Source organism: Anser brachyrhynchus, assembly GCF_964034855.1.
Source record: "Anser brachyrhynchus genome assembly, chromosome: 1".
NCBI classification, from domain to species: domain Eukaryota; kingdom Metazoa; phylum Chordata; class Aves; order Anseriformes; family Anatidae; genus Anser; species Anser brachyrhynchus.
In genome coordinates, this window is record NC_137694.1 from 80,816,281 (window position 1) to 80,828,833 (window position 12,553).

A 12,553-nucleotide genomic window follows, 5' to 3' on the forward strand; every position below is an offset into this window, starting at 1 on the left:
GTGTTCAAAAATTAAAATGCCATGATATGTGGTGATGAGAGGTGGCAAGAGTCTCTTTGAACTACTGTGATTTTGGCTCTGAGAGGAGTGCATAAACATTGGTGGCCAGAGAAAGACTGCCAAGGAGAGAGGATAATCAGAAAGAGGGAGAGGCGGAACAGATATGAAAAGGTATGTTATGTGATCCCCTCCACGTGGTGATGAGCATCCCCAGCCTGTGACCTGCTCCCGTGCTAGTTACAAATGTCTCTGTGCCTGCACAACAGCTCTGCTTTTCTTGCAGCTGCTGCTGCTTTGCATCCCCTCCTGCTGGCTCCCTGCAGCTCTCCTCCAAGGGGTGAATTGTGGATTGGGTTGCAAGGGCGAGGGGGACCAGCCATGGTGCTAGGGCACTGTTTGCAATCTGGATTTTTATGCTGGGATTGGTATGCTGAAGTATTACATACCCATCCTCTCAGTTTGTCTTCTCACTTTGCTGGGGAGCATTTGGGTCTGTCTGAAGCCTTAGCAATGCCCTAATAGCCTTGATTGTAAGTGAATGGCTTCTGGGCAATGACTCAATTTGAGTGGCTGTCAAGGAAGAAGGAAACAACATAAAAGTTACCCTAAGACCCTTAGTTGGGGGTCCCACCCCTAGTCCAGGGCCTGAGCTGCAAAATGGCCATGGTGCAGTAGCTGGAGCACATCTCGTGAGGCTGTCAGGAAGAGATGTGTCTGCTCTCATGCCAGCTTCACCTACTGGGGCTGGTGAGAGATGCTTGGAGGAGCAGAAACTTTCTGTGACAGCTGACACCTCGCACAGGCACTGCCACGGCTTGGGGTTGGCACGAATTTTGATTTGGTGTGTGAGCTGTGTGCTGCTGATACCCCCTATCCCCCACACAGAGGCAGGCTGTTTTGCCTGTGAGGTTGTTTACCCTTGCTCCATTTGAGACAACAAAGGCTGAAAATACTTCCCATGATTTCTGTTTGCTGTTGTCTGCAGAGCAGGCAAGGTTTATTTTTGCAGCAATCTTCCAGTTTGGAAAGCACCTTCCTGTTTGTGCAACGTTCCTCCAGTAACAGAGTGATGCGTGCACTTTGAGCCCTGGAGGAGAGGCAAGATGTGACTGTGCTCTGCAGAAACACTGCACAATGCATCTGGAAGCACGTTCTCTGCTGATTCATTTAGTTAATGGCTCAGGAAGAAAAGCCCTTTGTGTATGGATGACAAATAGCAGCCAGTGCATCATAAAGCAAAAATCTTTGCTTTTTTTTTTTTTGCCCTTTTTTTTTTAAAAAAAAAGAGGCTTCCCACCCTTTCCAAGCTGCTTTACTGAGTCATTACTCTGACTTATAATACTGTTTTTAAACTTCATCTACATAAAGAGAGGAAATGGAGAGGGAATCCCCATCTCCCTGCCTCAGCATGGAAGAGGCTTGCCCTGTGCTGCTCCCATGGGAAAGCCTCTGCACTGGTGACAAGTGGGTGACTCATGGGGGGACTAGCATCTATATTAGCTGTGGTTACAAAGTGACTGAAAACAGGCAGTCTCAGAAGGCTGTAACAGAGGCGATTGCCCCAAACCCTCTGCAGATGCTGGGGGAAGAAAAAGCTAACAGCAGTGGGGCAAGTAGCCACCCTAAGTTGAGCCTTTTCTCTGAAAAGGGAGCTTTGGAAACTCCAGGGGTTGCATCAGACTGCCAGCGCCAGCTGTGCATGTCCATAGGTGTCCTTTCAAGGGACTTGCTGAATAATGGTGGTGGCTAGGAATTAGGAGTGTGATGATGAGTGCAATGTGGTCTTACACCTCTCCCAGCGTCCTGGGGTAACCACTCAATTAGTCATGGGATGAGAGGGAGGAACCTTGCACCATTAAGTACCCAAAATCACTTTGTGCTCAGGGTTACACTCAGTCTGCTTTCTTTGTCCTTGCTTTCTTAATTCCCTGCAAAAAGCAGCTCTTTCTACCCCAAGCGTGAGCTAGCCTGGTTCAGTGGGCAGGGCACACAACCTGGAGGAGTGTGTGTGAGTTCCTTGGGAGATAAAGCAACATCATCCCTCTGCCAGAAGATGCTTGGCTATTTTAACATAAAAGGTCTCCCAGCAGTACTGCTGGCATTTTGGAAGGGAGGTGATGGCAAATGTGAAAACCAGGAGGAGAAAGTGCCTCCCTCCAGCCTGGAGGATGGTAGCTAAGTCCTACAGGGACTTAGAACACTCTGATGCTTCCTTTTGGCTGATTTTTGTGACTGCATGGTCAGCAGCCCTGGCTTGTGTGAATCCTGTTTTTAGGAGCATTTTATCTGGAGCCTGAGCAGGCTCCAGTCTGGTGGCGAAGGCTTCTCGCGTGAGTTTAGCTCTTGGTAAATAAGTGTGTGGGCAATGGTGAGACCAACACCCTTGCTGTCTGTCCCTCCCAGGCTGAGTAACTGTAAGCACAGGAAAAAGAAGGGGGGGGGGGGGGGGGGCGGGATTGAGGAGAGGGAACTCCCTTTTCTGCTCTGAAAACCGAGTCATATGAATGAATCATATGAATGTGATGCTGTCAGGGAGAATGTTCTGGGTGCTCTGAGTCCACACATCCTTGAGAAGAGAAGGATCCAGGGACACCTTATAGCAACCTTCCAGTACTAAAAGGGAGCCTACGTGAGAGATGGGGAGGGGCTCTTTGTCAGGGGGTATAGTGATAGAACAAGGAGTAATGGCTTTAAACTGAAAGAGGACAAGTTCAGATTACATGTTAGAAGAAATTCTTTCCTATGAACATGGTGAGGCACTGGAAGAGGTTGCCCAGAGAAGCTGTGGATGCCCCATCCCTGAAGGTGTTCAAAGCCAGGCTGGATGGGGCTTTGGGCAACCTGGTCTGGTGGGAGGTGTCCCTGCCCACGGCAGGGAGGTTGGAACTAGATGATGTTTAAGGTCTCTTCCAACCCAAGCCATTCTGTGATTCTATGATAATCAGATAAATTAGGTTTCTGATCCAGGAGCACTTTTTGCCCTCAAGGGTATTTGCACAGAAGTAGCCACAACATGGTTTTGATAGCAAGGACTTATCTTGAGAGGGTTCAGAGGCAAGTCTGGAACTCTGTAGGACATTTTTACTGGCATCTGCATACCAAATGGAAAGTATTCTGCTTGCAGAAGAGCTGGCAGGCAGAAAACCAACACTCAGCTTAGAAACAATACACTGATCACATCTGATGTGCAACCACTGGAACACGCCAGTAAAGGGGCCTCACATAGCCACTTCTGAAAGGGAAGAACAACGCTTTGAAGAGCATCGGTATTGCATGTCAAAAGACAGTAGAAAATGATTTAAGATAATAGAGCTGAGCATTCAAAAATTAGGAAATGTTGTTGTGAGGTGCAACCTGTACTCAGCCTCTTTTGTGCCTATGCATTATAATAGTGGGTGATCTTGTAATTAAAGACTATTTTAGCTCAGAACCTCTGCCTCAGCCAGTGAGTAGCCAGTAATTTGGATTTTTTTGTGTCTTTTCAGCCAGAGTGTGATGGAGGCCATATTTACTCCATGTAATCTTACTTCCTCGCTGAGTAGTTAATAATTCCCATGTGGCATTTTGATGACGCACATAGCATTGTTGGTGAGCGTCCCACAGACGTGAAACTATTCACATAATACCCTGCAGGAATAGGTACCATTAATGCAATTCTCTTCTGTATCTTTCCTTTACAGCTTGGGAGCTCAGGCACAAAAACAGTTAAGTTCAGATATAAGTACTTGGCATTGAACTAAGACAATAAGGCCATAATTCTCCAGGAGGTGCAATGTTTTGTTGTGCATTGCTCTTAGAGACTTCAATTGCTGTCATGTGTGCCCAGCATTGCAGAAAAGTTAAGTACTTTACCTCAAACACATAGAAAATGAGGAATACAGTAAGAGGCCAGGTGTGTGATTTGCCCCACATCACACTGGGCCTAAAGCTGGGGCTCTGTCTAGTTTTGAGGACATCACTTTGTCTTCATCACGAGGTCATTCATTCTCTTCCTTGAGTTCCTTGATATTAGCACCTTCAGTGTGCTGCCAAAAGGGAAGCAGAGGTCTTGCAGACCTATATCACAGTGCATGAATACATGAATCAGTTTTCTTCCATGTTTTTCATGTTAGCATCACATGAGATTGTAATCTTAATGTAATTTATTGTCTGCTCCTGAGGTGTTTTCGTTATTGTTGTTAAATAAATGGCAAAATCTACATTTCATGATGTAGGGTCATATTGGCACAAATAATGATTATCAGAAGGTTGGAGACTTTGATATCATCTGAGCTAAAGAGCTTGCTGGTGGACCTTTTCATAGCACTAGTGTTTCAAGGCAAAAAAGGCCTTTCTGTCTTTTATTCTGATTTTTTGCATAACAAGGCTGTTACCTTGTCTCCCAGGTATTACCTGTTCCTGTCATTCCCCACACTCATCTTTGCCTTGTCACCTTAAAGATTTGTTTGAACTAAAAAATCCTGTACAAGTTTATCCCATACTTGTGCTCTGTATTTGTCCTCCCCACTCTGTTTCTAACTCTGATCCTTTCTTCCATCCATAGTTTTTCTCCATTCCCTTACTTTGATGCCAGAAAGGGAAGTGGGGTGGGTGGAAGAACTGTGTGGTGACACTGGCCCCTACTTATCCACTTGGGGTTATAGTGGTTAGCATATTTTGAAGAAATGTCTCTAGCTTCTGCATGGGAGATTTGAGGATTGGCACAAAGAAAGTTCACTGTCTACTCTGGGGTTCTTCATTTTTCTGCTGAAGCAAAACAACAAAAATAAAAATTGTCCCAAAGCGAAGAGCATAACCCCCATGCTCACTGAACCATCTTGGCAATGCAGAGACCTGGCTGTTCTAAATATTTCCTTATAAAAGAGTTCATTGTATAAAATGCATGAATGCTCTTGGAACTGGTATCTCCCTTCTCCCAGCTCCAGGAAGCGCTATAACCACTGAGCTGCGAAGTTATGCCTCTCTCTGAATGTCAGATTGTTCTCCATATTGCAACACCAGAACACTGACGAAGGTGTGGGCATGAGAAGACCTGCTCTCAGGGTTGCAGCACAGCAAGCTGTTTCTGCATCTGGCACATTGCTCTGTTGTGTCTTGTGCAGTCTCTATAGGAACTTAGCAACACACCCAAGACAGTGAGTTTTACAATGTGACCATGGAGTATTTAGTGTAAAGGTGAGGGAATTAATATGAATTGGTTAACCAGAACGGCTGACTAGAGATAGGGAAAAACTTCCCAAAGCCAAATCAGTAGCTTCTATACAGCGGATACCTCCTCTCCTGAAATAAGTAACAGGGCACTTGGGATGGGAAACCACCAGAAAGCATACAAAATGCCTGTCTCCCTTGATGGCCCTAACTCCAAATTACTCCAGAGCAAGGCACCCTGGCTTTTGGAAATGTCTGGGCAACAGCAACATTCAATGCCAGGGGTGGCTGGGTACTGCTGGGTGAGGTACAAGCAGGTTAACCACAAACCAGGACTGCTTTTATGTTTTTCCCTTGCAACCTTGTGTTCCCACACTCCTCCTAAGGATAAGCCTTGCTTTAAGTCTTGCTAAATGTATTTTGCTTGTGTTTTATTGCCAAGCCTAGGGGTGGGCAGGGAAAAGACTAGATAACTCTGAATGAAACCAGCAAATTTCCAGCGCGTTGTCTCGCTGGAGGCAGCAAATGGGAGCAGAGGGATATTTGCAGGCATTCCTGAAAGACTTACACCTCAGGACATGTTTCAGGAGCCTGGGTGCTTTGTGGCAGCCTGAAATGGGTGTGCTAGGCCTGATGTTTTCAGATTTTAGCTCACAGAGTTCCTCAAAGGAGGGCGGAGAGCCTGCTCTCCTCCATGCAGCGCATGGCCAATAGCACACAGACCAGAACTGGGGCATCTATCTGGAGAGGTGCGTATGTGTGAGGGATGGAGATGTTAAGTCCCTTGGCTAACAGGGGGCTCTTGGGGCACCTCCCTCCTGTCGTGTCCTTGGAAAATGCATCATTAGCCTCTGGAGTTTGGCATTATGTCCTGTCCTCTGGGCACACCACAGATGTCCATAAGCAGGCACACAGCAGCAACCTTCCCAGGGGGGCAGGTGAGGCCACCTCCTCCAGGGGGAGCCCGAGGCAAGAGCCGCCCGACCCAGCTCCGACCAGGCTGAGAATATTTGCTTGGCATTAAAGCACTGCTGATGTTCCCAGGAAAAGCCTGATGGTTATCTACAGATGTTAGGTGTGTGTTGGGCTAAGTGTAGGCGAAGACTTTGAGCTGTGCACTTTTACGGCTAGGGACGTGCTTAGGTGCCAGAGATATTTGGTGGAGTCAGCTCCAGGTCCAGCAGGAATATAAAGATGAAGGTATTTCCCAGAAACCGTGCTCATTTCCTTTCTAAAAAGCAACAGCCACAACTCTAACAAAAAGCAAAAGCCCTTCACAACCCCAGTGCCTACAAAACAAAGGGTGTACATCAAATTAAGTGGTTGCTAGACTTTTCCCCCTCCCCCCCCCCCCCCCCGCTAAGCTCCTTGATTAAAATATTTGAAATTTGCTGAAACTGGTTCATACAAAAAAAAAAATCAACTTGAGGCAAGCAGCATCAAGAGTTCCATCCCAGACGCTTAAACTCTGACAATAATACATAGCTGATAACAGGGTCTGATGACAAAAAGCATGGAAGAATATGAATGGATAGTAGTAGCTACAGGGCTTATTTTACAGGCAGATGTGACACACCTTGTAAAGCAGAATACTTCTAGAAGGAAAAACTTCCAAACTTCTTAATAGAAATTTACCCCAGGAGCAGAGAGGGTCTTTGCAGAAGCCCAGAGGGAGGGAAGGTTTGCTCACAGCCTAACAAAATGTTGTTGGAATTGAGTGGATCTATGTTTGGGAAGGGCTGTGGTAGCTCACATTTGCACAGCAGGGAAAACACAGGAAGCAGCTTTCAAGATACGCTGACAGGATCAGGAAGGGGAACTGATAGCAGCAAAATTTGCTTTTAATAACTGCAGTGCTAAGCCAAGGGTGGATCTAAGCTGGTCCTTGCTAAGAAGAGAAATTTATTCTTTCTAGTAGACCTTGGCATATTGGATTAGCAGCCCCACCAAAGACAAAGGGACCTTGATGGGAACAGTTTGGCAAGTGGTGCCTTTACTGGTGGTTCTATCTTTCTGCTCCATTTCCACCTTCAGTTTTGTTTCTTTTTCCATGCTAACATTCTTGATCAGGAGCACACTCTCCTTCAAAAACCCATAAAATACCACAAAAATGCTTATTGTTTTTCATCAGTATGGTTGATCTAACCTTGGGTGCTAACTGACCAGAGCATCACAAGGGAGAGCCAGAGGACAGAGTCTACAGCTTCTCTTCTCAGAAAGCAGCTGAACAACAGCTGTGTCTGTGATAACTTTTCCCAGACAACTGCCCTATGTAAAAGACAATTGTTAAAGATCTTGCCAGAAGGGTGGTGAGGTATTTTCCCTATATTTAGTGCACTTGCTTCTGTCAGGAACAAATCCTTAGTTAGCCCACAAGCAGTACAAGTTTCCAGGTGCGTAAAGAAAAATGTATTTTCAGTGAGGTCAATAACAAGTGGGGCACTGCAGGTGCTTGCAGTAAACTGTCCTGTTTAACATCTTTATCAATAATCTTATAGAGATAATGGACTGCACTCTCCCTGTGCTTGCAGGTTACAGCAAACTGGGTGGATCAGTCAACATGCTTAAGGGCAGGGCTGTCATCCAGAGAAATAGACATGCTGGAGGAATGGGCCAACAGGGACCCTATGAAATTCAACAAGGGTAATTGCAAAACCCTGCACCTGCAAAGAAGTAGCCCCACTACAGGTTAAAGACTGCCAGGTCAGGAGGTGGGCAGCTCTGCTGAGAAGGCCCTTGGTGTGGGGGAAGGTCTGCGTAGACAGCAAGCTGGACATAAGCGAGGAGCATGTCTTGGCAGCAAAGAACACCAACAGCATCCCAGACTACATCTGCAGGCTATATAAATAGTGGATTAAAGAAAATCATAATATCTGACTTGTCAGCACTTAGTAGACTACATCCAAAATACAGTGCCCAGTTTTGGGCCCCCTTAATATCAGCCATTGACAAACTGGAGTGAGCTCAGTGGAGGACAACTGAGACGGTCAGCTTGCTGGAGCATATGCACTGTGAGAAGATGCTGAGGGTGTGGTGTTTGTCCAACCTGGAGGAGACTGGGGTGGGGTGTGGAGACATATACTCACCTAATAGCAGCGTTCCAGTACCCGTGAGGAAGTTACCAAAAATAGAAAGCCATTTTGTCTCTGTCCTCTCTCTTCAATACATTTACATTACATTTGCCACCTTCCTTTCTTTTCATGATTTTTTTATGTATACACCATGCACGAACCTTCACCCATGTGTGGAGGAAAAATGGCAGAGCCACAGATTGTGTGAGAAAGATGGGAGTGGGAAGAAAATCCCTTTCTGTCCCACAAACAGAATCTGAATGCTTACACAGCCTCCAAGCAAATTAAGAAAAATATAGAAAAATACAAATTCAATGAAAATAATTTTCTTTAGATAGTGGTTAGGGTGATGCTAATGTTTGAGTATCTACAACTCATACCAATCCCATAGAACAAAGCAAAAGCCTTGTAAGAGCAGAGGTTCCTGGGGGCTGTAGTTTCCTGATACTAGGGACAGAGCAGCTGCGCCCAGAAGAGACACTGCTTAAGAAGTAGTTTCTCATTTATTGCAGACACTATGATGTTTGAGGCCAGAGTTGGACCGTATACAGAAGGGCAGCTGGGTTTTTCACCCTGGGTGGTGAAACACAAGGTAGGTCTCTGCTCACCCTTGTGATGTGAGAATTTTTGTCCAGTCAGTATACTAACAATAACTGAAGACAGACATGTGGCAGTGGTTAATTTGGACTTCGCCCCCCCCCCCTCCTGTCTGCCCCACACACCCAGCACAGGCAGCCTTAGTGCCACAGAAGATGAGGACCAACCAACCTGTCCTGTAGCACAACACAGCTATGCAGGCTACAGGACTGGCCTCTATGCAAAAGAGATGGACTTCCACTGGCATGCCCAAACAATAATGATATTTCTGTCTTCAGTCTCACTGGGAATAGTCACAGTGAATCACAAAGGATTAATGAGTCCCATACAAGAAGGGGCAAAACAGTAACTTCTATTGAGCATCCACTGCCACTTTTAACATCTGACTGCACGCTGTGCCCTGAACAGCCTCCACAGAGCATGCACAACTTGCTGAGAGCCAGTTCTATCTCCCCTCTTCTCCTATGGCATGGCTGATGGTGGGATGTAACCTGACATTCTGAGGTGCCAGCCTCCCTACTGGCCCCTCACTCTGCTCAGCATCTCCCCTGTGAGTAGAACCATGCTGGAGCACAGGGTGAGGCAGCGATGACAGAGACTGAGGAACCCCAGCAGCAGAGGAATGTCAAGGATAGCAATTAGATTCTTTTAATTACAGCTCTCAAACATTTGCAGCACTGAGGTGAGACTGTGGCTTTGGAAAAGGTTGCTGAGCGCTGCCTCAGCTTTCCACAAGCAGAGGCGGTATGTGCATAAGCTGAAGGTGCAGTTTGCATCAGGCTTCACCCCTTTTCAAGCTGAAAAACCTGTCAAGCGGCTCAACTTCCCTGGCTCTCCTCCACCCCTATTCCTTCCTTGTTCCAAGCCCCAGTGCAGCATCTCAAGACATAACTCCTTGTTATCAGCAGGACCTGCCATGCTAATGTTGATACAGCAGGAGCCATTTCTTCAGTAGGACAGAGCAGCAGAAGCACAGCCATCCAGTGTGTGGCAAGTTGGGATTAAATGTCAATGTTGAGAACAAGGCATAAAAGGTCACTTCTCAGCCTGAATATCTATTCAACATTAAATAGGCAGTTAGAGAAGAGAAGCATTCAAGTGTCATGAATAGCTGCTTTGTGGATTCATTTTGTAGGAGCCATGCATGTGGAAGCCTGTGTCCAGCAGTGGAAAATCTCACTAATCTATTTTTATCATTGCCAGCAAAGTCTGGCAGCTGTCTAGATGTTCTAGGTTCATTTAAAAGTGACTTTTGATAGGGTTCAAGGTCCTCAATGCTGACAGTTCAAATTAGGTCATTTCCTCAGAGCTGCCAACAGGCAGAAACTGAAGAGGTGGCTATCTTATAATCATCTTAATTATACAGTGGCTGTAGGCATAAACCACCCTCTAAACATAGAAGCACAGTGAAACCCAGCCTGGACTGTGCTAAGTTTGTGCTTCTGCATGTTCTCTCCAGCTGGACAAGCAGCTGTCCCTGAAGGACAGCAACCCCCTCACCAAGCCCTCCCAGGAGCCCATGAGACATCCCCCAGAAATAGCAATCAGACTCACTTTTGTGACCAGCATCTTAGTCCTCATCACTTTTTTCCCTGCCCAGTTGGTCCTAGCCCAGCTCTGTGACATGTGCTTGGACCACAGATTTAGCCAGAGAACACCGGAGCAGAGGAGATGTATGAGCAGTTCCTAAAAACTGTCTGCAGACATTTCGTAGTCTTTTGTCCTGATGGGTGGAGGGGACACAGGATAGTCCTGATCCAGACAACCTGTCAACATAAATCCATGTTTTTGCTACTGAAACAATTCCTTTCCTGAGTCACCCATAGATAACTACAGCTTCTCTCCACCCTTTACAAGTCTGTTAATTGCTGAAATAGTCAGAACATGAGCCGATGGTTTCAAGTTTTTAAAAAAATGTCCAATTAGATACATTCTCCCTCCCAATCTGTTAGGCTTGCACCTTTCTTTCCACTACTGCCAGCTTCTTCCCACATCCCATTTCTACATTTCAGGGACCCATTATAATTTTTATTATACTTGATTCTATTTCTGGTGTGCTAGGACTCCTTTAAAACGACAGTGTGCTGTAATACAGAAGTCTTTTCCAGCTCCACTTTAAAAAGAAAAGCTTTTTTCCCAGTGATATATCCTGTTCCTGTGGAAAACCAGGTTCTCCCTACCTTCTTCCAACATTGCTGGCCACACAGCAAGCTTGAGACTGTTTCTGAGGCAGGCTAGGTCTGATTTTAAAGTATCTTTCTTCTGGCACAAATACCTCAGAACCCTGGATCCAGTCTTCCCAAAAACTTCATGAAGTCCTTGCCACTTGGCCAAACATCTGTTTTCTTGAGCTTGCAGCAGCAGATATTCTGTTTCCTGGTACAAATTTCTAGATTTTGTACACTTATTCTTCCCCACTGTCCTTGGCTAGCTTACAAGAAATTAATAGCCATATACTTTAGCGGTTTGGCTTTATTTTCCCTTGTTTTCCTCACAGCAATGGAAAACAGGCAAAGCTGACAGCAGCCTCAGAGTAATACAGTGCAAAACCCACCAATGCCTCCACACACACAAAACAGAAACCAGCAGCAAGCTGTGTTCTGCCACTTTGCCACATGCATTTTGGCATCATGCAATCTCTGCACATCATCCATTTGACAGCACTACAGGCAGTGCTTTATGTTACTGCCTGACGTAAGACTTATTCCCATGATCAATTAACACCTCTTGTAGTATCCCAGTCCAAGCAAGTATCTAGACCAGGGCTGCTGTTATCTCACAGCTCTTTGCTATCCACAAACATTTCCCATATGTAAATATATAAAGTGACACATTTGGCCACAATATCACTCCATGTTAAGCAAATTCAGTGCAAAGGATTAGCACCACATGTACTTAATTAAAAAATCAGTTCACTTCTGTAAATAAAGCTACTTATGGCTTTTTCCTTTCTTCTAGTTGCTGGTGGGGAAGCTTGGATAGTGAAAAAGAGGCAAAGTATTTTAACTCTTGCACATTTTCCCTTATGCTATAGACTTCACAACAGACACCACATTCCACCTCCAGCATCTTTTTCCTGCAGGCCTTATGAAACAGTACTTGCTTCTCTGCTGAGCCAGCCACCCAGAACAGACCTTTCCCTAACAGTGGACTCGAGTGTCCTGACTCACTTCACACTTCCTTCACAACATTAGTCACTTCTGACATGGCACCTGCATGGAAAAAAATTCACTCTATCACTGCCTCAAATGCATTGTTTTCCCTTCAGTAGTGTAAGTCCCCATTGCCCCTTAACAGAAAATCTGTTATCCCTTTTGTACTCCTAAGACTCTACATATTACTATTTCACACAGTATTCTGCTCCAGGTTCAAGATAATCCTGACCTGATTTGAAGATGTGAACCCTCCCACTGGTCAGAGAGTCAGTGCTACAAACTGTGTTTGGTGTTTTTTTTTTTAAAGCATTGTCATCACTTAAAACCAAGTTCTTCAGGAAAATGGACCCAGTTGCTACTTGAAGTCAACTTCCTCAGAAGCATTTGTTTCTGAGAAATATTGATTCCAGACCAGCCTGCAGGTCTGAGGACTGCAACCAGGTTTTGCACCTGTAGCTCATATTATTGCTAAAAGGAAAGTATTATTCAAGTAGTCATCAATAGCTCTCTTCTCTGATAAAAGATTTAGCTATTTGTTGATTACTCTGAAAGCATCATCTACACATACAGAATGTAGAAGAA